The sequence below is a fragment of the Elephas maximus genome, chromosome 5, assembly GCF_024166365.1.
Source record: "Elephas maximus indicus isolate mEleMax1 chromosome 5, mEleMax1 primary haplotype, whole genome shotgun sequence".
NCBI lineage: Eukaryota > Metazoa > Chordata > Mammalia > Proboscidea > Elephantidae > Elephas > Elephas maximus.
Genome location: NC_064823.1, coordinates 35,048,004 through 35,074,665, shown reverse-complemented (window position 1 = coordinate 35,074,665; position 26,662 = coordinate 35,048,004). Strand labels below are relative to the sequence as shown.

At 38.6% G+C, this 26,662-nt stretch overlaps 1 pseudogene; it reads left to right on the top strand.

The window, feature by feature from the left end:
• The first annotated feature begins 8,149 nt into the window (after positions 1-8,149).
• On the top strand, positions 8,150-8,639 carry LOC126077519 (60S ribosomal protein L21-like; annotated as a pseudogene).
• The last annotated feature ends 18,023 nt before the right edge of the window (positions 8,640-26,662 follow it).

Genomic DNA, 26,662 nt, shown 5'->3' with positions numbered 1-26,662 from the left:
CAAAAAAAAAAAAAAAGTGCTATACGAGGCTTCAATATGAAGGTCTCTCTACAAAGGCAGTTTCATTTTGTTTCTTTCTTCTTTTCTCCTTTGTAATACTTTTGCCAAAAGTTCATTATGGTTTAATGGCTTTTTTTGTTGTTGCTGTTAGGCCTTACAAACCAAGTCATTTTATATTCTGTAACTTACTGTCCCAAATATTCAATGTGAGACACCTATAGGCAGACCAGGATTCCAGCACCACAGTGACAAATTTGAAAAAACCTGTACTGTTGTATAGGGTATTTTGTTTCATCTGTTAGCAAATCCCTTTGATCTTAGGTATCCCAATATCATTGGTTTTCTGTCTACTCCAGTCCCTTGGGGAAAGTCTCCTCATTTATGAGCTACTCCTTCTAATGCTCTGGTCGGCATGGGAAATCTGAATGTTTCACGAAGTCTTTGTTAATCAGTTTCTGTCCCCGTAGCTCGGATACCTCTCTCTAAAAATGACCTTCACTCTGAAGTAATTCAGTGCATGATCCGACTCTTTCTCCCATTTGACTTCAGAGTAATGGTGTATGTGTGTTTGTGTGCGTGTGGTAGTAGGGGGTAGGGTGTGAGGTACCAGCAGCGGTATAAGAACACGGGATACTTTACAGCTAGCCAGCAACGCCGGAAAGATGGCTAACGCTTGAAAGGCGATATGAGTGAATGTATGAGTTCTAATGACAAGGGTCAGGCTATATGTACTCCATGACTTGTAGCTCAGTGGTGTCTTCTGTAATCTCACGTGTGGACAACACACCAAGTTCATGAGATTATGTTGTTACCATTACATACTTTAGGGACATTCACAAATTTTGAGTCCCAATCATAATCCTAGCAATGAGGATTTTTGACAACAGGGATCGTATCTGTCATTTTCTTAGAATTATATCCACACTACTTGGAGCAGTGCTAAGCATTGAATAGGAACTCAGAGTTGTGCTTTGATTTTTTTTATAAATTTACGAATGAATGAATGATAATTGGCAACCCAGAGCTAGGAAATGGAGGAAGGGAAGAGGTTGCATTAACAATCCTCATGCAAATATATTTTCAGTCTACCTGTGGCACAGGACCTAAATTCCACAAATAGAAGGATGGCTCATTTCAGGAGGAAGAATCAAAGATGCATGTTAAAGCAATTTTCCCCATGGATAAGAAAACTCAGATTCATTTTACCTTTTAAAACTCTCGTTTAAATTCTCTTAATATTATTCATAAATAGACATTTTAGTAAGAATAAGGTTCTCTTCTCCTCATTAAAGTATATAAAATGTTATTGTATATATAAGTTTAACATGAATGTTTTTATGCAATCAGAAGAAAGACATAGTAATTTCTAAATGCTTCATTTGAAAGGTTTTGCCTCTCATCTATATAAATATCATTTTATTTTAGGATTTTCATTAAAGATTTCCCATTCCTAATAAGAACTATACATGAGAGGATTATAAAGTAATTTAAAATAAGTGCAATATCCTAAGAACAAAGATCTTCTACACAAAGAAGACAAAGCAAATAATTGAGTGTAACATAAAGCAAGTAAGATAAAGTAAAATAAATTCTTATACTGTAAACGTACAAAATGATAAATTTGTTTGCCAGCTTAGCTGTTTATTCTTGTTAGGGGTAGGAAAGGGGGCTGTAATTAAATTAAAAAAAAATGCTGTGATGACTGCATAAGTGTATGAAAGGATATACTTATCACCCTGCAGAAATCTCCAATCTTTTAGGTTCCCATAGAGGGCAATATTGTATAAAAGATGGTGAACTAAGAATCTGTCAATTCATCTCTGTTGATATGCTTTAAAGAAAACTGCTGTTACCATAAATTTGATGCAGCACTTCCCCTCAAACTCTGACTAATATATAAAATGATGCACACAAAAACACAGACCAGAATCTCATCAAATGAGAAGAAAATTAATTTGGTATCCTACTTACTGGTAGATTACTTGAGTGAATAGCCTCCACCGTCACCTATAATTGGACTCAATCACTGAATCTCAGATATTAGATTGCATTCTATCATTTAAATACTACACACACACACATACTTGTGTGTGTCTGTAAAGACTTTATTATAGTTGTCATATACATATATACTATATACATTTTATAAGTATCACATATAGCTGATTGTATGTATAGCTTATTATATGTATCCAGAACTGCATGGTCTATGGTTTGACACCATCAGCTGCTGTGTGGGAGAAAGACGTGGCAGTCAGCTTCAGTAAAGATTACAGCCTTGGAAGCCATATGGGCAATTCTACTCTGTCCTATAGGGTTGCTAGTAGTTGGAATCGACTTGATGGGAATGGGTTTTGGTTTTGAATACTAGTCTGTCTGCCATACTTCAGATGCATTTCTACTTTCAGAGTGATGACTTTCTTAACTTCCTGTGTTAGGAAATGTTCTTTCCAAGATTATTATTTAATTTAGGTTTATTATTTAATTTAAGGTTAATATAAATGAACTAAAATGGATAAAGTTATAAATCAGAACTGCAGTCCCTTATTCATAGAAATCTAGTCTATTAGAAGTATAGACATTTTACTTAGTATATTGCTTTGTATACAAAAATTAGACAAATTGGTCAGTGCCTGTCTTGGTCTTCTAGTGCTGCTATAACAGAAATACCTTAAGTGGATGGCTTTCGCAAAGAGAAATTTATTCGTAGGCTACAAGTCCAAATTCAGGGCATCAGCTCCAGGGTAAGGCTTTTTCTCTCTGTCACCTCTGGAGGAAGGCCCTTCTCATCAAACTTCTCCTAGACTAGGAGCTTCGCTGCCCAGGAACCCTGGGTCCAAAGGATGAGCTCTGCTCCCAGCAATGCTTTCTTGGTGGTAAGAATGAGGTCCCCAACTCTCTGCTTCCTTTCCTTTCCTTTTATCTCTTGTAAGATAAAAAGTGGTGCAGTTCACACCCCAGGGAATCTCCCTTTACTTTGGATCGGGGATGTGACCTGAGCAAGAGTGTTATGTCCCTCCCTAATTGTCTTTAACCACAGGCAGATATTATGATTTATAACATATAGGAAAGTCACAAACTGGAGGACAATAACACAATACTGGGAATCATGGTCTAACCAAGTTGACACGTATTTTTGGTGGGTAAAATTCAATCCAAGACAGTGTCTTAGTCATCCAGTGCTGCAATAACAGAAATGGCACAAGCGGATGGCTTTAACAGAGAGAAATTTATTGTCTCACAGTCTGGTAGGCCTGAAGTCCAAATTCAGGGTATCAGCCCAGGGGAAGTCCATCTCTATCTACCGGCTCTGGAGGAATGTCTTTGTCATCAATTTTCCCTTGGTTCAGGAGCTTCTCCAAGCAGGAACCTCAAGTGCAAAGGACATGTTCTGCTCCCAGCATTGCTTTCTTGGTGGTATGAGGTCCCCGTGTCTCTCTGCAAGCTTCTCTCTTTTATATCACAAAAGAGATTGGCTTAAGACACTATCTAATATTGTAGATCACATCAATATAACTACCACTAATCCATTCCATTAAATCATAGTGATAGGATTTACAACACATAGGGAAATCACATCAAATGACAAAATGGTAGACAATCATACAATACTGGGAATTATGACCTAGCCAAGTTGACAGATATTTTGGGGGGACACAATTTAATCCATGACATTACATCCTTTGGCCCCCCAAAATTCATGTCCTTGCCACAGATAACACATATTCACCCCATCATATCATAGCAAAAGTCTTAAATCAACTCCAAGTCCAAAATCCAAAAATCCCTCTTTGTCTGTGAAATCCAGAATATAAGTTATCTGCTCCCAAAGTACAGTAGTGGAAGTACGGTGGTGCAAAGTAGACATTTTCATTACAAAAGGGAGAAATTGGAGGGAAAGAAGGCATAACAGGCACCAAGCAAGTTAGCAGAACACATTATATTAGCCCTCAAGGCTTCAAAATAATCCTCTGTTCTCTGAGACCATTCACACAGTGGCCTTAGCCCTTCAGACTCGAGGTATTGGCCACACTGTCCAGATTCTGAGTGGAGGGTCTCAGTACAGGGCTTCAGCTCCTGCTCCGGGCCCACTGAAACAGCAAATCTGCTACCTCAGCTTTAGGCATACCATTCTCCTAGTCCGTGTGAGTGGCGACTCCACCTTTAGAAACACCAGAGGCTGGCTCAGCTTCCTGTGTTCCTTGTCTCTTCAGTTTCTGCTTCCTGGTTCCTTGGCCTCCTGGCCCTCAGGCCTCATCACCCATATCTGCCCTGCTAGGGCAAGTGTTCCAAAGCTCTATAGCTCCACTGATATGCGCCTGGAGGCACCCCACTCTGCCAGTAAACTTTTGCTGGAAGGTACTCAGCTCTCTTGATCCGTGGGGTGTCTCTTAGTACTACCATGCTCTGTGATTAAAGTCAATGGAAAACTACAGCATTCCAATTCTGACATGACTACTAATGGCCCAGATCCTTCACTAATGAAGGTTTGGGTCACCCCACCAGGCGAAGAACCACAACCAACTGAGGTGCTTGCTTACGGCAAAGGAAATATGGAACGGATGGTGGAAGAAGGTAGTTCTAAATACCATTTACCACCACGTGACCAGTTGCAGGAATGAGGACTGTGACTGTTGTGAGTATTTCTGCTTTGTATGTGTGCATCAAATATTTTTGTTTTCTTCTCTTATAAAATATAAGATGTAAACAGGGTTAGTGCATTTTTGGTTGTATGTGTGTTCATCGTATCATATTAGGTTTAAGTACGACTTTGCAATTGTCTTTATTCAGCAATTCTGTATGGTTAAAGGAAACGTGTACACGTACCAAGTTGACAAGGGGTGGACTATGATGGTTAAGATTGTGTGTCAACTTGGCTGGGTCATGATTCTCAGTGTTTATATGTGATCACTCCCATGATGGTATCTGTTGTGAGTAGCCAATCAGTTGAAAAGGAGTTTCTTTGGGTGTGTGGCCTGCATCTGAATATAAGCAGATGCTCTGGCTTTTTACTTGCTCTGGATCCTGCAGCTGGCTCATGTTCATATGACCTCCAGTTCTTGGGACATGAGCTATTAGCTTACCTGCCAAACTTGGGATTTGTCAGTCTTCACAGCCTGTGAGCAAAAGCCCTGTTCTCTGATCTGCTGATCTTGGGTTTACCAGCCCCTGCAGCTACGTGAATCAGGAGAAGCCTCTATCCTGATCCACAGACTTAGGATGTTCCAACCTCTACAACCATGTGAGTCATTTGCTTGATATAAATCTTTCTTTCTGTACATATTTACACAGTTTACTGGTTTTGCTTCTCTAGAGAACCCAGCCTACGACAGTTAGTTTAAATTAAATTATGCTAACTTTGAAATAAAATTTATTACTCATCAAGTACACTTCAATCCACCAATTACAACATCTGATCCACAGAAAAACTGTATCAAATAAAGTTATCTATACTAAGAACTGGGCTAAAGGTCAGTATAGCACGAGATATTTAAGAAGGGGTTTGGAAATAATAAGCAGCCTGGGGAATCATTGTTATTGTAAACACAAATGGAGGAAATATATAGAGGTAAATTTGTGACATTTTATTTTCTGTGTACTTTATTTAAATTATACATGTTTTTTTTTTTTGGATTTGCAAAAGAAAACTGAGCCAAAGAATTTCTCAGGTATATGTTATGGCATTGCAATCTAGATCATTAGTCTGGGTGTCACATTTTGGGGGCACATAACACACACGCTCACACACAGAGCAGAAGCAAACATTTCTTATTGTAACTGTGTTCAACGCATTTGATATTTTCTTTTTGTGTTTGCTTCTATTCCATTCCATTCCACTGTATTTACTAGTCATTTTGGAAATGCTGACCTTATTCTACTAACGTTAATGCACATAATAAGCCAAAGTCTTAATTCTGAAAAATAGAAATTAAGATTCACTCTATATATACACAGTGCTGAATATAAAAATATTAAGTAATTTTCATCGGAAAATTGATTGGAACTTTTTTCCCTAATTTTTTCTCCTAGCCAACTCTTTCATAATCTGGACAGAACACTTTTTTCATTTCACAAAGTGACTGTTAATAGATGATGTTATTCTTGGAAGAATATAAAGCCAAAGAGGCATACCAGGTTAACATAATGAACATGGAAATAAATGGAGCTTTGAGTTACGTAATAAAAATATTGCTATCTGTGTAGACAGCGCCAGAAGAGTTAATGCATTAACAGTAATTTCCTTTAAGACTTTTATTTGTTTGAAGTACTAAATCTATGGAAAAATACTTAGAAATCACAAACTTCCAATTAAAGGTGGAAGTTCATTGTCATAAAGTTGTGAAGAGAAGCACTCAGTATATTTTCACGATTATCTTTGGGAAAACAGGTAGCCTATACCCTACTGCTAACTTATAAGACTGGAATGAGTTTAGGGTCCTGCTAATGTAAATTCATTTTAATTATGCACTGTCTATACTAATAGTAGTTCTAAATTAAGTCTAACATTTAAAAAATACTGTTCTTTTTTGGTATGTGCAGTCATAAGTCAAAGAATCATTGCTTCAAAAAATAGAAGGAAAATGTGGTAGAATGTGGTACTGGTCCCAGTTCTTCACTACTGCCTGTATTAAAGCCATTTGTTATGACACTTTGCAGTTCCTCGCAGGAAAAGGGTTACCATATTTCCCACCTCTTCACTTTTAGTTCTACCAGATGACTTACTTTGGCCAATAGGATGAGGAGGCAGTAATGCTTTGCAATTCCAAGCCATTTTCACTGTTAGAAGGACGTACTTGGACACATGAACCAAAGTGGCCCTAAGATGTCAGATGTCATAGCCAAATCTAACTTAGATCAGAGCCCCTAGATGACCTGTAGATACATGAGCAAGCCTAGTCAAAATTGGCAGTGGCCAGGCAGATTAGCTGACCCCAGCTGGTCCTCTGACTTATGTGCTCCTCAGAACAGAGACAGAAGCAGACTAGGGTAATGCAGTAAATGTGAAAATAAATGGAGATTTGAGTTTAGGACAATATTGGTCTCATTATGTGAATAACAGTAGAAGAGTTAATACGTTAATTCAAGCTAGTACTTTAATTGTTTGCAATTATGAAGTTTCAGACAAGCCCTTAGAAACCAAAAACTTAATTTTAAGGGCTGAAATGAATTTTGTGATAGTTTGTGTTATAGATTGAATTGTGTCCCCCCAAAATATGTGTCAGCTTAGTTAGGCCATGATTCCTGGTATTGTGTGGTTGTCTTCCATTTTGTGATTGTAATTTTATGTTTAAGAGGATTAGGGTGGGATTGTAACACCCTTACTAAGGTCAGGTCCCTGATCCAATGTAAAGAGACTTTCCCTGGGATATGGCCTGCACCACCTTTTATCTTACAAGAGATAAAAGGAAAGGAAAGCTAGCAGAGAGGAGGGGGCCTCATACCACTAAGAAGCCCCAAAAGCCAAGTGTGTCCTTTGGACCCAGGGTTCCTCTGCAGAAAAGCTCCTAGTCCAGGGGAAGATTGACGAGAAGGACCTTCCTCCAGAGCTGACAGAGAGAGAAATCCTTCCCCTAGAGCCTACACCCTGAATTTGGGCTTCTAGCCTACTAAACTGTGAGAAAATAAATTTCTCTTTGTTAAAGCCATCCACTTGTGGTATTTCTGTTAAAGCAGCACTAGATGACTAAGACAGTTTGTTACACAGCATTATTTAAATGATACAGGAATTTACTTTTGTCTGTGCCTAAACCTATTTGGAAAACATATCATTCTACTTAATGCAAAGGGATGTGAATTGAAACAAGAAAAAAATAATTACCACTTAATTCCTCTTTACTAAAATCTATTATATGCCTTTGAAACTAATTTTCACACCTTTATAAAAAAATTTTTTTTTAATGTGAGTAAATTTCACAATTCTTCTTCACTCTGTTTAGCTTTATCCATTTTATTGGGACAAACATGTTCTACGGTTTTTATTAAAAAATTGTTATTTGATTGCAAAAGTAAAGACAGCGTTCAAAGCAGAAATGTTACTGCTGTACTAAATAGGAATTTTTCTCCCCACAAAGATATGGAAAAAAAGTCACATTAAAAAAATAAAAGCACCCTTTTGGTCAGAACCGCCACCTTGCAGTAATTCACCAAAATGACAAACACAAAGGAAAAGAGAAGGGGTACCCGCTATACATTCTCTAGGCCTTTTAGAAAACGGAGCTGTTCCTTTGGCCAGATGCATGCGAATCTACAAGAAGAGTGATATGTTGATATCAAGGGAATGGGCGTTGTCTAAAAAAGAATGTTCCACAGGTGTTAAAACTGGCAAAACTAGAAAAGCCTACAGTGTACCCAGCATGCCCTTGGCATCGTTGTGAACAAACAAGGGCATGGTTCTTGTCAAGAAAATGAATGCGCATATTGAGCATATTAAGCACTCTAAGAGCAGCGATAGCTTCCTGAAATAGTTAAGGAAAATGATCAGAAAAAGAAAGGAAGCCAAAGAGAAAGGTGTCTAGGTTCAACTGAAGCACCAGCCTGCTCTACCTCAGGAAGCACCGTTTGTGAGAACCAATGGGAAGGAGCCTGAGCTGCTGGAACCTATACCCTCTGAACTCACGGCTGGAACCTATACCCTCTGAACTCACGGCTGGAACCTATACCCTCTGAACTCACGGCTGGAACCTATACCCTCTGAACTCACGGCTGGAACCTATACCCTCTGAACTCACGGCTGGAACCTATACCCTCTGAACTCACGGCTGGAACCTATACCCTCTGAACTCACGGCTGGAACCTATACCCTCTGAACTCACGGCTGGAACCTATACCCTCTGAACTCACGGCTGGAACCTATACCCTCTGAACTCACGGCTGGAACCTATACCCTCTGAACTCACGGCTGGAACCTATACCCTCTGAACTCACGGCTGGAACCTATACCCTCTGAACTCACGGCTGGAACCTATACCCTCTGAACTCACGGCTGGAACCTATACCCTCTGAACTCACGGCTGGAACCTATACCCTCTGAACTCACGGCTGGAACCTATACCCTCTGAACTCACGGCTGGAACCTATACCCTCTGAACTCATGGCATAAGAGGTGTAAAATAAAGATGTCTGTGACGTAAATGGTAATAATAAATAAACAACAAAAACAAAGGAACTATTTTGCTTTGGTATTAAAATGACCCTAAATTTATGAAGGAAGATTGTTTTGGTTGGCACCAGTTAAGAAAGAATTGCACTACTATCATTTTTGTTGTAAATCAACAATTGGGAAGAAAGTAGATTGTAAAGAAAATGCGTCCATGGCTAAAAACATGCAACGTGAGTTTTTCACGTCAGGGTGATTTAATCTGCTTGAAATGAACTCAAATTAATAATTCAGCAATTCATACTTACAGGGTCATTTTTCTTTGCCTGGTCAAAAATATGAAATAAACAAACTAAAGAAACATAATGGTTTGATTCCAGAACTTCAAGTTAGCTATGGTTCCCTTGTTCTGTTAAAATCTAACTTAAGGTATACTAATACATACATACATACATATATATACATATATAAGAAATACATTGACAAATGTTCAGTATGCATCAAATCACTCTTTTGATTGTGACTAAAAACTGAGACTACTAATAACTCCACAAATAATAATATCAAGTAGCAATAATGACCATAACAACAAAAACGCAACTAAAGCACCAAGTAACAGCAATAATGACAATAACAGGAGCTCTTGCATTTGTACACAAATAACATGCACCTTCTGCATTTGTCAGTTGTGCCTGGCCCAGAGAGGTATTTTCGTAAGCTCCATGTGCTATTTTCTTATAGCAACATGCAGAAGGGAGTTGGCAGGGTGGCGCTTGTGAAGGTGCGGGGAGGGGGGGGAGGGCGTGGCTGGCAAACAAATGCCGAGCACACGTTATTTGCTTAAAAATGTGGTACTATTTGCTGAACCACTTGTAAAAAAAAATAAAAATAAAACCAAACCTGTTGCCATTGAGTCAATTCTAACTCATAGATAACCCTATAGGAGAAAAAACATAAACCTTTGAATAAATCGTGACTAATAGCTACCTTACAGGACAGAATAGAACTGCCCCATAGAGTTTCCAAGGAGTGCCTGGTGGATTCGAACTCCCAACCTTTTGGTTAAGAGTATTAGCTCTTAACCACCACACTACCAGGGTTTCCAAACCACTTGTAGGGGCCAATAAATGTGCTCAATGGTTTCAGATTCTTTCATGAGAACACATTCAAATTTTTAAACAAAATCCAGGCTGTGTGGGGAAAAATCTTGGGAAAACCTTATTAAACTATGTAAATAGAGTATATCAATGAAAGTGTTTAGAGCTCACAATGAGTAGAGAGATAAGAATAATACTAAGTGAAAAGGAAGGAGAGGAGCAAAATAAGAATAGAAATGAAATAGTAGCCTTGTGATAATAATGATTATAGCAAATATTGAGTAGGCCTGGTAACTTCTAAGCAATTACTTTTATTCACTGATTCCCGCAAATTACCACCCGTCTGTCACTTTGTTGTACTCTGGTGGCTTGCACGTTGCTATGATACAGAAAGCTATGCCAACAGTATTTCAAATACCAGCAGGGTCACGAATGGCAAATATGGCTTCAGAGGAGCTTCCAGGCTAAGAGAGATTAGAAAGGAAAGACTTGTGATCCATTTCAAGAATTAGCCTGAAAACTCTACCAATCACAACAGAATATTGGGTGATACAGTACTGGATGATGAGCGCCGTAGGTTGGAAGGCATTCAAAACAGAGAGTGAACGCAACAACAGACTCAAACATACCAAAAATCATGAAGATGGCACAGGATTGGGCATCATTTCATTCTGTTGTACGGAGGGTTGCCAGGAGTTGGAGCTGATTGGATGGCAACCAACAACAACAATCTCTGTGAAAATAACTTATTTTATAAGCTACAAATGAAGATATTGATGCCCACAGAGGTTAACTATCTTAGTTGCCAAGGTGATGAGGCTAGTCTCTGAACTTCATTTGTCCAGCTCCAGAGTCTACAATTTTATTCATGCCAACAAACAGGAAAAATAAAAAAAGAAGGAGGAGGAAGAGAAGTAGCATCCAGTTTTGCCAAATGTTTGGGTGGTCTGGCTCTTTCACCTCATGCTTTTTAAAGCATTTTAAAATCTTTCAATAAATTATATTTCAAAATGTCTGAATTATAAAGCACAGAACAATGTGGCAAAGGAAATAAAGTAAAATATAAGTATTTTCTAAGTTAACTTTAGATGCAATTCTTTAAAAAAGAAGGTAAATCCCTACTAGATGACAATGAATTGAACAAATCAATATTAGATTAAAAGGAATGCCAGAATCAGACTTTAAGAATTTATCTAATCATATGAGAATACTATCAGTAAAATGGCCTACACGACTTGGTTTAACATGGGTATTTCAGATTTCTTGCATACATTTTCTGCTTTTTGACTGTTGTGGATTGAATTGTATCCTCCAAAAAATATATGTTGTAAATTTTAACCCCTATGCTTGTGGTTATAATCCCACCTGTGAATGGGTTTCTTTTTTATGTCAATGAGGCAGTATTAGTGGAGGGTGTGTCTTCAATCAATCTTTTTTGAGATATAAAAGAGCAGATTAAGCCAGGCAGCAAATAAATAAGCAGAGATGCTGAAATACAGATGCCACACCCAGGAACAGAAGCTGAAAAGAGATAAGGACATTCGCCTAGAGCAGATACAGAGAGAAAACCTTCCCCTAGAGTAAGTAAAAAAAAAACACCCTGAATTCATACTTCTAGCCTCCTAAATAGTGAGAAAAAAAATTTGTTAAAGCCATCCACTTTTTTATTTCTGTTACAGCAGCATGGGATAACTAAACTAAAACCAAACCAAACCCATTGTCATTGAGTCAATTCCTACTCATAGGGACACTAAAGGACAGAGTAGAACTCCCCTGTAGGGTTTCCAAGGAATGGCTGGTAGATTCAAACTGCCGACATTTTGGTTAGCAGCTGTAGCTGTGAATCACTGCACCACCAGGGTTTCCACTGAATAACTGAACAGGGGCTTAATATTTTTCTGGAATTTTCATTTTTTATTTATCTTAATTACTAATAGTTGCATTATGTTATATGCAACTGTATAACATATATATGTTATATATATTAAAATAATTCTTTCTTAAATGTAAGCAAATTCCAGGGTTCTTCACTCTGTTAGTTTTGCACATTTCCTTGGGGCAAACACATTCAATAGTTTTTAAAACAAACTTGCTATTTTATTGTAAATGTAAAGAGGAAGTTCAAAGCAGAAATGCCATTCCTGTACTGAATAGGAATGTTTTGTTTCAAGCAAAGCTGCAGAGAAAAAATAAAGAAAAAGAAACACAAAAATCTTGTTCAGCTTTTGTTCTAAAATGATCCTATATTAATGAAGTATAAGATTTTTTTTTTTTTGTCTGACACCATTTGTGAAAGTGTTAGAGCACTATCATTTCTGCCGTAGAGGATGACATTGGTAGACCCCCATTTTCTACTCAAGCATTGGCTATGATCTCTTCTTGTATTGCTTGAAACATGGAGACAAAGAAGACGACTTACTTTAACATGTGGTTAACTACGAAAGACTAACTATAGGGTCACCATGAGTCGGAATCAACCTGATGGCAACGGGTTTAATGGGTAACACCAATAGCACATCTTTCTTTCTTTTTTTTTTTTTTTTGACATTTTCCAGTCTTAATGAACACTTCTCTTTTGAGCTCGGAATTCGGAATAGTTACTGAAAAAATTAAGAGACTTGAATACTAGTGGCCTGGGAGCTAACCCCTGCTGCCAAGTCATGGTTTGTGCTAATACCCACCAAAATGCTGGTCAGTGGGGCCAGAGAAAAATAGAAACTGAACTTTTATGAATTTAAAGTATATGTGGATAATAAAGAATGAGCAGTTCTACCATAAGTTTAAAGAAAGTTTAGAAAGAGTAGTGCAAAATATCTTTCCCACAGTGTCTTTGCAATGTACTGTATGCTATATTTGCAACTATTTATAACATTACTTGAAAATGCTTTTTTATCTTGCAATACTACTTTTTGCAGCAAAGAGATAAAAAAGTACATGTACAATGAAAAAACAAATTTTTTATTTCATTTTTCAAAACAAAGGTTGAAGGAGTGTCAACATTTATCATTTACTAAGGCAATTGTGATATCACTTCATATAAGACAACCACTGGCAAATGTGCTAAATAAGCTCTAAGCTCTATCTAACACTTAATAGCTAGTTTAATTAGAATTTGACCCATGATGAAGATTTATCATTCAGAGCTCCAGAAGGGCACTTGCTTATTATTCTGTGAAATATGAGGTTTTATTTAGATCATACGACTTTTTCTCAATTAAATTTTACCATTTTAGTTTCCAAGTTTTCTTTTCTGTGAGTGAAAAATGAAATGAGATCTGTTAAAATGGACCCTATTAGAAGAAAATATATCTCAAAATGTTAAATGATGTCATTGAAAGACAGCATCATCAGAGATTTAAGACATGTCAGAAATGTTAAATCAAATAATGGTTCAAAATTTTTCCACTAATTCTTGGAATCATAGTAAAGATACTGGAAATTAATTATGAAAATTGACATTATTATGATGTTATTGTAAATTCAAATAAAATTTAATATTAAAGGAGACTGAGCCAACATGGCAACCTAGACAGATGCACCATGCCGCCTTCCTTCTGCAGCAAAGACCTGAAAAACTAAGTAAAACATATACAAACGTTAGTCCTGGAACCCTAAGCATCAAATGAAGGGATAAAGAACCAGATCAGACACCAAATGGAAGAAAAAATGGCAGAAAAGAACAAGGATAGAGATGGAGTGGAGGGCCAATTAACACAGCACAACATTGCCATCTTGCGTCACAGCTAGCAACAACCTCTGGCAGGAAGTATGGAAGACAACTTCATGGAGGTCCCAATAGGAGTCAGAGCAGACAGTAACCAGAGAGACATGCTTTCCCATCCCTTACCCTTCTGGTGAATTGAAGCAAGAACATCCCTGTCTTAGTTATCTAGTGCTGCTATAACAGAAATACCACAAATGGGTGGCCTTAACAAAGAGAAATTTATTTCCTCACAATAAAGTAGGCTAAAAGTTCAAATTCAGGGTATCAGCTCCAGGGGAAGGCTTTCTCTGTCGGCTCTGGAGGAAGGCCCTTGTCATCAATCTTCTCCTGGACCAGGGGCTTCTCCGCAAAGAACCTCAGTTCCAAAGGACACGCTCTGCTCCCAGCACTGCTTTCTTGGTGGTATGAGGTTACCAGCTCTCTTTGCTCACTTCTCTCTTTTATATCTCAAAGGAGATTGGCTTAAGACACTGTCTAATCTTGTAGGTCTCATCAGTATAACTACCACTAATCCACCTCATTACATTATAGTGATAAGATTTATAACACATAGGGAAACACACCAAATGACAAAATGGTAGACAATCATACAATACTGGGGAACACGACCTAGCCAAATTGACAGATATTTTGGGGGGACACAATTCAATCCATGACACCCATATCCTGGCAGTCTCCACTGCTGAGGTCCACAATATGAACCCCTCCTGGCACCACCCTGCCACTTCCTACCCTCCAGCATTTTTTCCCCCTTCTTTTCTTTCTCTCACACTTAGCCCTATACACCGTTTCTCCTGCTTCCCACTGGCCCCTGCTGCACCACTGCAGATAGAGAGCTACTAGCCTATCACCGCCCAGGGTCTGCCCCTCCCACGCCTGCTGGCTCTTGGCATACCATTTTGTTTGTTTGTTTTCTTTTTTCTTTCACCTTTTCCTTTCTCCCACCCACCTACACTGTATGCTACCTCCTCCCCTTCCCTCTGAACTCTCACAGTGCCACCATAGCTAGAGAGACACGGGCCCACTGCAGTTCTGCAGTCCTGGGTCTGCCTGGCCCTTACCTGCTGGCCTCTGCCTAGCCACTTTTTTTGCCTTTTTTTTTTTTTCATTCTCTTCTGTCTTCTCTTTCTCCCTCCCTGTATATTACCTCACCTCCCTTCTTACTGGCCCCCAGGTCTGTCCCACCCCATCCCACCCCCTCTCACCACCCCACCCCCACTCACCTACTACCACTATGTCACTGTTTTTAATTTTTAAAAATTATTTCTTTTTTTTCCTTCCTTTTCTTTCTCCCACCCACCTAGTCCCAAACATTACCTCCCCTCCATTCTTGCTGCCCCCCAGGTCCTCCCAGCCCCCACTCACCAGTTCCACCACACTGCCATTTTTAATTTTTTTTTATATTGTGCTTTAAAAGTTTACAGAGCAAATCAGTTTCTCATTCAATAATTTATACACAAATTGTTTTGTGACATTGGTTGCAATCACCATGACATGTCAACAGTCTCCCCTTCTCCACCCTAGCCTTTCTGTTTCCATTAGTTCCTTTTTCCTGTCCCTTTCTGCCTTCTCATATTTGCTTTTGGGGAGGTGTTGCCTATTTGGTCTCATTTACATGATTGAGCTAAGAAGCAATTTCCGCAAGTGTTATGGATTGAATTGTGTCCCCCAACAATGTGTGTTAGCTAGGCCATGATCCCCAGTATTGTGTGATTGTTAACCATTTTGTTATCTGATATGATTTTCCTATGTGTTGTAAATCCTGTCTCTATGACGTTAATGAAACAGGATTAGAGGAAGTTATGTTAATGAGGCAGGACTCAATCTACAAGATTAGGTTGTATCTAGAGTCAATCCCTTTTGAGATATAAAAGAAAGAAGAGAGCAGAGAGACAAGGGGACCTCCTGTCATCAAGAAAACAGAGCCAGGAACAGACTATGTTCTTTGGACTTGGGTCAATCCTAGACCAGGTGAAGATTGACGACAAAGACCTACTCTCAGAGCCAACAGAAAAAGAAAGTTTTCTCCTGGAGCTGGCACCCTGAATTCAGACTACTAGTCTCCTAGACTGTGAGAGAATAAATTTTTGTTTGTTAAAGCCATCCATTTATGGTATTTCTGTTATAGCAGTACTTGATAACTAAGAATTTGGTACCAAAAGTGGGATGCTGCTCTGACAGATACCTAAAATGTGGAAGCTGTTTTGAAACTGTGAATGAATAGAGGCTGGAAGAGTTTTAAAGTGCCTAATAGTAAAAGTCTAGATTGCCTTGAAGAGACTTTTGCTGAAATTATGGACATCAAAGACAATTCTGGTGAGGAACTCAGAAGGAGGTGAGGAAAGCTGTTACAATGAAGCCAGCGTAGATGGCAAGAAGTAGCAGCAGAGAAATGGCAGCAGCAGAAAAACTGCAGCAGCAGGACAAGGATACCAGAGTGAAACAGCACTGAAGCTGACCCATGTAGCAAAAAAGAAAGTGCCTTTGTGAAGGAGGCTTCCTGATAAGGTGGAGTGTCCCTGGGCACTTATCAGTGGAGCTGAGCTTGCCAACCCAGGGACCAAGAGAGTTGAGTGCCTTCTGGCTGAAGTTTACTGGTGAAGTGGGGTACCTACAGACACTTATAACCATTGCTGTCCAGTTGATTACGACTCATAGCAACCCTATAGGACACAGTAGAATTTTTCCATAGGATTTCCAAGGAGTGACTGGTAGATTTGAACTGCTGGCCTTTTGGATAGCAGCCAAGCTCTTAACCACTGTGCCACCAGGGCTCCAATAGGTAGAGTTAAAGAGCTTTGGAACACTTGCCCCAGTAGGGTAGGCCCAAGGGGATGAAAGGCCAAGGAACCAAGAAGCAGAAGCTGAAGAGACAAGGAACACAGGAAGGAGAGATGCCTCAGTCTCAAAGCGTAGGGCCATGACCTCAGGGGTCTCAAAGGGTGAAGCCATACCCTCTGGAGTTTCTAAGGGTGATGCCATGGCCTCCTACTTTTCAAAGAATCAGATTTTCACCAACTCGATCCTGGAGTTTGGGGTTGCAATTCACGAGTGCCAGTAGGATGGGGCTGGATCTGCTGCCCAAATCTGAGGGCATGGGGCTGCCATGCCCAAGGGCAGAACAAACGGGCCTGCTAGGGCCGAGTGGGTAGTGTCACAGCTCAGATGGACTAGAAGAAGGAGGCTGTCCAAATTCGAGGGAACAGGGTTGCCATTACGGTGGGCCTGGAAGGCACAGCTGAAGCTCAGGGCTGAGGGGCTTCTACTCAGAATCTGGAGAGTGTGGCCAACACCCAGAGTCTTGAGGGCAGGACCATTGCCTAAAAGGTCTCAGAGAATAGAAAGTTATTTTCAAGCCTTGAGAGCTAATGTTATGTGTTCCACTGCCTTGGTTTGTGCCTATTACCCCTTCTTTCTCTATAATTTCTCCCATTTGTAATGGAAATGTCTAGCTTGTGCCTGTTCCACAGTTGTAGTTTGGAAGTAGATAACTTGTATTCTAAATGTCATAAATGAAGAGAAATTTTGCAAAAGATGAGATTTTGGAATTGGTGTTGAATTAAGACTTTTGCTATGATAGGATGCGTTGAATGTGTTTTACATATGGCAAGAACACAAATTTTGGGGGCCAAAGGTGTAAGGTTATGGATTGAATTGCAATCCCCCAAAATGATGTCGGCTTGGCTAGGCCATGATTCCCAGCACTGTGTGAGTGTTAACCATTTTGTCATCCGATGTGACTTTCTTATGTTTTGTTAATCCTTCTTCTAAGATGTTAATGAAACAGGATTAGAGGCAGTTATGTTAATTAGGCAGGACTCAGTCTACAAGATGAGGTTGTATCTTGAGTCAATCCCTTTTGAGGTATAAAAGAGATAAGTGAGCAGAGAGACAGGGGGACCTCCTACAACCAAGAAAGTAGAGCCAGGTGCAGAGCATGTCCTTTGGACTTGGAGTCCCTGAGCCGAGACACTGCTAAACCAGGTGAAGACTGGATGATGAGGACCTTCCTCAAGAGCTGACAGAAAAAGAAATCTTTCCACTGGAGTTGGCACCCTGAATCAGACTTCAAGCCTCCCAGACTGTGAGAGAGTAAATTTCTCTTTGCTAAAGCCATCTACTTGTGGTATTCCTGTTATATTAGCACTAGATAACTAAGACAGGGAGTGACTTTGTTTCTGAGGTAAGTGGTTCTCTGGGGCCCACAGTCTCAGGTTTCTTCTAGTCTCTGTCAGACAAAAAAGTCTGGTCTGTTTTTGTGAATTTGAATTTTGTTCTACATTTTTTTCCCGCTCTGACCAGCATGCTCTATTGTGATCCCTGTCACAGTGGTTGGTGTTGGTAGATGGGCACCATCTAGTTATTCTGGAGTCAGGCTGGTGGAGGCTGTGGTACTTGTGGTCTATTAGTCCTTTGGATTAATATTTACTATGTGTCTCTGGTTTTCTTCATTCTCCTTTGCTCTCCATGGAATAGAACCAATACATTTATCTTAGATGGCCGCTCTCAAGCTTTTAAGACTCCAGATGCTACTCACCAAAGTCAGATGTAGAATATTTTTCTTTATGAATTATGTTATACCAATTGACCTAGATGTACCCTGGTCTCCAACCCTCAGCCCTGTAACTCAGGAAATGTGGGTGTTTGGATGCATCTGTGAATTTTCCATTGACTTTGCCTTGATCATCCTGGGCTGACTTCCCTTATAATGTGTTTTGTCTTTCCATTCACCAAAGTTACCACTTATCTACTACCTAGTTAGTGATAAACCTCAAAGATTGTTTCTTTCTATATGTAAACCATTTCCTAAGTTTTTATAATAGTGGTCTCATAAAATATTTGTCCTTTTGTGATTTATTTCACTCAGCATAATGCCCTTCAAATTCATCCATGTTGTGAGATGATTTTTAGATTCATCATTTTTCTTTATCATTGGATAGTATGCCATTGTGTGTGTACCATAATTTGTTTAGCCATTCATTTGTTGATGGGCACTTAGGTTGTTTCCACTTTTTGCTATTGTGAATAATGCTGTTACAAACACAGGTGTGTGTATGTTTATTCATGTGGCAGCTCTTATTTCTCTGGAATATATTCCTAGGAGTGGAATTGCTATATCGTAAGGTACTTCTAGCTTTTTAAGGAAGTGCCATATCATTTTCCGTAGGGCTTATACCGTTTTATATTCCCCCCTCATAAGCACGTAAAAGTGCCAATCTCCTGATAACCTCTCCAACACTATCTATTTATTTATTTATTTAGATTAGTGCCTGTCTTATTTGTCTAGTGCTGCTATAACAGAAATACCACAAGTGGATGGCTTTAACAAAGATAAATTTATTTTCTCATAGTCTAGGAGGCTAGAAGTCCAAATTCAGGGTATTGGCTCCAGGAGAAGTCTTTCTGTCACTGTTGGCTTTCTCATCAATCTTCCCCCAGACCAGTAGCTTCTCCATACAGGGACCCTGGGTCCAAAGGATGTACTCTGCTCCTAGCACTGCTTTCTTGGTGGTATGAGGTCCCCAAGTCTCTGCTTGTTTTCTTTTCCTTTTATCTTTTGTAAGATAAAAGGTGGTCCAGGCCATACCCCAGGGAAACTCCTTTTACATTGGATCAGTGATGAGACCTTAGTAAGTGTGTTACAATCCCACCCCAATCTTCTTTAACATAAAATTACAACCACAAAATAGAGGACAACCACACTATATAGGGAATCATGGCCCAGCCAAATTGATACACACATTTTTGGGGGGACAAAATTCATCCCATGACAGTCCCAGTAATGTCAGGGTGAAATAGTATCTCATAGCAGTTTTGATTTGTATTTCTCTAATGGCTAATGATTGTGAGCATTTTCTCATGTGTCTGTTAGCTGCCTGAAAGTCTTTTATGAAGTGTAAGTTCATATGCTTTGCCCATTTTTTAATTGGCTTTTTGTCTTTTCATTGTTAAAATGTTGCTGTATCTTAGAGATTTTAGATATTAGACCTTTGTTGGATATGTCTTAGTCAATTTTTTTTTCCAGCCGTAGGTTCTCTTTTTACTCTTTTGGTGAATCCTTTTGATAAGCAATAGAAGAATTAAGAAAAATAATACAAGATGAAAATGTCAAAATAAATAAGCAATTAGAAATCATACAAACACAACAACTAGAAATCCAAAAGATAAACAACAAAATTTCAGCAACTCAGTAAAGGTTTTAGCGGTAAACTTGAAACAATGGAAGACAGAATCAGTGAGATTGAAGGCAACTCCATGGAAGTCTATTTGTTTGAGGAAAAATCAGAGAAAGAATGATAAAAATCTAGGTAAAGGACTCTCAGCAAAAAAACAAAGCTGGAAGACTTAAAACAGGGAAATAGGGGCATCAATCTGTAAATGATGACAACATCAAAATAATAAAAGGGGAATAAAGAGTGTAGATATAGAACTTTGAAATGGAAAGGAAGTCAAGGTGATATCAAGAAATAAAAGATTGGCTCAAACTTAGAAAGACAAGAATAAATGTTAAGGTAACCACAAAGGAAGTTAGCAAACCTACTCATTGAAATAAAGAAGAAAAACATAAAGACTCATTAAGCATAAAATCTGTAATAACAAAAGAAAAGAAAATTCACAAAGAAAAGAATTCCACACAGAAAAGTAATAGGAACAAAGAAAATGTGGTACAAAGAAAAAGAAGATAAATAAAATAACTAAGAAATAAGAAGCACAACAGTATGACAGCAATAAACTCATAACTACTGATAATTACACTGAATGTAAATGGCTTAAGTGTACTTATAAAGAGACAGAGAGTGGCAGACTGGAAAACACACACACACACACACCGATACAAAATGGCCTATTAATATAGTATGTACAAGATACACACATTAGACACAAAGACATAAATATATTAAAAATCAAAGAATGGAAAAGAATTTGTCAAGGAAACAGTAACATAAAAAATAAAAGCAGGGGTGGCTATACTAATCTCAGATAAAATAGACTTTAAGGCAAAACAAAGCAAAAGAGACAAAGAAGGACATTATATAATGATTAAAGGGTCAATCCACCAAGAAGACATAACCCTAATAAATATCTATGTACCCAATTGATAGGGCTCCAAAATATGTAAAACAAACTCTAATAGCACTGAAAAGAAAAATAGTCAATTGTACATTAATAGTAGGAGACCTCAACACATTACTCTTGGTAAAGGACAGAACATCTAGAAAGAAGCACAACAATGTACAGAAGATCTAAAGGCCACAATCAATGAACTTGACCTCGTAGGCATACAGAGAACGCTCAGCTGCAGCAAAATATACATTCTGTTTCAATTCACAAGGAACAATTTCCAGAATAAACCACATTTTAGGCTGCAAAGCAACCATTGATAAAATTCAAAACAGCAAAATACTACAAAGCATTCTCTCTGATCATAATGCCATAAAAGTAGAAATCAGTAACAGAAAGAGCAAAGATAAAAAATCAAATATATGTAAACTGAATAACACCTTGCTTAAAAACATCTGGGTAATAGAAGAAATCAAAGAAGGAATAAAAATGTCCTTAGAATCAAATGAGAATGAAAACACAAAATTTGAGACACAGCAAAGGGAGCTCTCAGGCATCAATTTATAGCAATAAATGCGAACATCAACAAAGAATAGTCCAAAAGCAAATTGTTAGCCCTTCCACTAGAACAAATAGAAACAGAACAGCAAAAGAAGACCATAGCCACCAGAAAAAGGAAATAATAAAGATTAGAGCAGAAATAAGTGAAATAGAGAACAGAAAAACAATAGAAAGTATCAGCAAGACAAAAAGTTGGTTCTTGAAAAAGCTACAAAATTGATGAACCATTGGCCAAACTGACAAAAGAAAAACAGGACAAGAAGCAAATAACCCAGATAAGAAGTGAGATGGGTATAATACAATGGACCCAACTGAGATAAAAAGTATCATAACAGAATACAGTCATAGATTGAATTATGTCCCCCCAAATTGTGTGTATCATCTTGGGTAGGCCACAATTCCCGGTATTGTGTGGTCATCCTCCATTTTGTGATTGTAACTGTATGTTAAAGAAGATTGGGGTGGGATTGTAACACCCTTACCCAGGTGGCGTTCCTGATCCAATGTAAAGACAATTTCCCTGGGGTGTGGCCTGCACAACCTTTTATCTCTCAAGAGATAGAAAGGTAAGGGAACCAAGCAGAGAGTTGGGGACCTCATACTACCAAGGAAACAGTGCCAGAACACAGTGTTTCCTTTGGATTTGGGGTCCCTGCAGAGAAGCTCCTAGTCTGAGGGAAGACTGATGAGAAGGTCCACAGAGAGAGAAAGCATTCCCCTGGAGCTGACACACTTAATTTGGATTTTTAGCCTACTTTATTATTATTATTTTTTTATTGTGAGAAAATAAATTTCTCTTTGTTAAAGCCATCCACTTGTAGTATTTCTGTTATAGCAGCACTAGATATCTAGGATGAATACTATGAGAAAATTTTACTCCAACAAATTTGAGAACTTAAAGGAAATAAACAAATTACTATGAACACATTACCTATTTAAACTAATACAAACTGAGATAGATAATCTGAATAGGCCCATATCAACAGAAGAGATTGAAGAAGTAATAAAAAAAAATTCTAAGGGTGGGGGAAAAAAAAAAAAAAACCCTAGCTGAACTGCTTCACTATAGAATTCCACCACACATTCAGACAAGATTTCACACCAGTACTACTCAACCTATTTCAGAGCATAGAAAAGGAAGAAATATTCCCGAATTCACTTTGTAAAGCTAGCATGACTCTGATACCAAACCCAGGCAAGGACATCACAAAAAAAGAAAATTACAGATTACTATCTCTCATGAATATAGATGCAAAAATTCTCATACCAAGTATGTAAGGATGTTTCAACATTAGAAAATCAACTCACCACATGAATAGAACAAAAGAATTGCATGGTTATCTCAATTGACTGGGAAGAGGCATTTGATGAAGTCCAACATCCATTTCTCAATAAAATAGGAATAGAAGGGAAATTTCTCAACATAATAAAGAGAACCTATAAAAAATCAACAGCCTACATCATTCTTAATGGAGGGAGGCTGAAATCATTCCCCAAGAGAAAGGGAACATGACAAGGATGCCATTTATCACCACTCCTATTTAATATTGTGCTGGAATTCCTAGCTAGAGTAATAAGGCAAGACACAGAAATAAAGGGCATTCAAGTTGGAAAGGAAAAAGTAAAACTATCCCTACCTGCAGATGATAGGATCCTATACATAGAGAACCCCAAACATCCCACAAGAAAATTGCCAGGACTAATAGAAAGATTCAGCAGGATACAAGATTGTCATACAAAAATTATTTGGATTTCTATCCACCAACAAAGAGAATTTTGAGAAGGAAATTAGGGAAACAATACCATTTATTACAGCCCTGAAAAGCACAAAAAGGAATAAATCTAACCAGGGATGTAAGAGATCTACACAAAGAAAACCACAAAACATTATTGCAAGAAACCAAAAGACACCTACATAAATGGAAAAACATACCATGATCATGGATAGGAAGACTCAACATTGTGAAAATGTCGATCCCACCCAAAGCGATATAATGCAATTCCAATCCAAATACCAACAGCATTCTTTATCAATACGGAAAAACTAATCATTAACTTTATATGGAAAAGAAAGAGGCCCCAGATAAGCAAAGCTTTATTGAAGAAGAAAAAAAAAAAGTAGAAAGCTTCACACTACCTGATCTCAGGACCTACTATACAGCCATGGTAGTCATAAAAGCCTGGTACTGGTACGAAGACAGACACATAGACCAATGAAACAGAATTGAGAGCCCAGGCATAACTGCATCCACCTATGGTCAGCCAATCTTTGACAAAGTAACAAAGTCCACTAAATAGGAAAAAGACAGTCTTTTTAACAAATGGTGCTGGCAAAACTGGGTGTCCATCTGTAAAAAAATGAAACAGGACCCATACCTCACACTTTACACACAAACTAACTCGAAATAGATCAAAGATAATATAAAGGAAGTCAGCACAACTTGACCAAAGCAAAGGCGTAGAAGTTTCCTAGACACATCTAAACACCTTGAGGGACCAAGGTGCTGGGGCTGGGGCCTAGGGACCATAGCCTCAGGGACCTCTAGGTCAATTGGTATAACACAGTTCATAAAGTAAGTATTCTACATTCCACTTCAGTGGGTAACACCTGGGGTCTTAAAAGCCTGCAAGCAGCCATCTAAGATACATCATTGGTCCCATCCCACGCAGAGAAAAGGAAAATGAAGAAAAACAGAGAGATAAGGAAAATGTTAGCCCAGAGGATTAAAGGACCACATGACCCAGAGCCTCCTCCAGCCTGAGCCCAGAAGAATTAGATGGTGCCCAACTACCACCACCGACAGCCCTGACAGGGATCACAAAAATGTAGAACAAAACTCAAATTCATGAAAAAAGACCAGGCTCATTGGCCTGATAAGACAGAAGGAATTCCTGAGACTGTCGTCACTGGAAACTCTGCTAATCCAGAACTGAAATCACTCGTGAAGCTCACTTTTCATATAAAGGTTAGACAGCCCTGTAAAACAAACAGGAGCCCTGGTGCCTAAGTGGTTAAGAGCTCTTCTGCCAACCAAAAGGTCAGCAATTCAAATCCACCAGCCACTCCTTGGAAACCCTGTGGGACAGTTCTACTCTGTCCTATAGGGTTGCTACGAGTTGGAATCGACAACTGCAATGTTGCTTTTTTTTTTTTTTTTTTTTAAATAAAACAAGCAATAACACATGTGAGGAACTTGCTTCTTAATTTAATCAAATGTACTGGACAAAATGGGCAATTCCAGCTCAAAACTGAGAAGGGATATGAACTGGATGAATGGACACAGGGAACATGGGGTGGAAAGTGGGAGTGTGCTGTCGCATTGTGGGGATTGCAACGAATGTCACAAATCAATATGTATATAAATCTTTAAATGAGAAATTAACTTGAGCTGTAAACTTTCATTTAAGGCACAATAAAATAAAATAAAAAAATGGATCAAAGACCTAAATATATAATCTGAAACAATCAAAAACCATGGAAGAAAAAATAGAGACAAAGCTAGGAGCCCTCATAAGGGACACCAAGAGTATACAAACAATAATTAACCGTGCACAAACATCAGAAGATAAACTGGATAAAGGAGAGCTCCTAAAAATTAAACACTTATGCTCATCAAAGGAGCAAAAGAGAACCAATAGACTGGGAAAAAAATTTTGGCTACAATATATCCAACAAGGGCCTAATCTCTAAAATCTCTAAAATACTTCAGCACTTTAATAACAAAAAGACAAATAATCCAATTAAAAAATGGGCAAAGGGTATGAACAGACCCTTCACTGAAGAAGACATGCAGGCAACTAGCAGACACAAGGGGAAATGCTTCAGATCGTTAGCCGTTAGAGAAATGCAAATCAAAACTACAATGAGATACCATTTCACCCCGCCATTATTGGCACTAATAAAAAAAAATAAGGTAACAAATGTTGGAGAGGTTGTGGGAAGATCAGAACTCTTATGCACTGCTGGTGGGAATGTAAAATGGTACAACCACTATGGAAAAAAATATGTCACCTCATTAAAAAGCTAGAGATAGAAATAACACATGATTCAGCAATCCTACTGCTAGGAATATATCCTAGAAAAATAAGAGCTGTCACATGAATAGATATATGCACACTCATGTTCATTGCAGTATTATCTGCAATAGCAAAAAGATGGAAATAACCTAAGTACCCATCAACAGATGAAAAGATAAATAATGCTACATACACACAATGGAATTCTACGCAGTGATATAGGACAATGATGAATCTATGAAACAACTCACAACATGGATGAATTTCGGAAAGTGTTATGCTGAGTGAACTAAGTCAATCACGAAAGGACAAATAATGTACAAGATCACTATTGTAAAAACTCAAGAAAAGGTTTACACGTAAAAAAAAAAAACAATCTTCGATGGCTATGAGGGAAGATGGGGTGAGGAAGAGAAATCACTAACTAACTAGTAGACAAAAGTTAACTTTCATGAAGGGAAACACACAGTATGGGGAAGTCAGCGCAAACTGACCAAGGCAAAGTCACTGCTGACCTTTTGGTTAGCAGCCACACTCTTAACCACTGCCCCACCAGTGCTCCAGAAGCTTCCTAGACACATCCAAATACCTTGACAGACTGAGTTACTGGGGCAGAGGCCTGGGGACCATACTTTTAGGGACATCTAGGTCAATTGCATAAAATAATTCATAAAGAAAGTGTTCTACATCGTACCTTGGAGGGCAACGTCTGGGGTCTTAAAAGGTTTTGTGGAGCCACCTAAGATACATCTATTGGTCCAATCTGTCTGGAGCAAAGGAGAATGAAGAAAATGAAAGACACAAGAAAAATATTAGTGCAAAGGACTAACAGACCACAGGAACCACAGCCTCCACCAGCCTGGGCCCAGAAGAACTAGATGGTGCCCTCCTACCATCACTGACGTTTTTGGCAGAGATCACAGTAGAGGGCCCTGGGTAGAGCAGAAGAAACACATAGAACAAAATTCAAATTCAGCAAATAAAGACCAGATTTATTGGTCTTACAAAGACTGGAGAAACCCTCGAGACTATGGCCCCTGGACACCCTGCTAACTCAGAACTGAAGCCACTCCCAAAATCCACTTTTCAGCCAAAGAATAGACC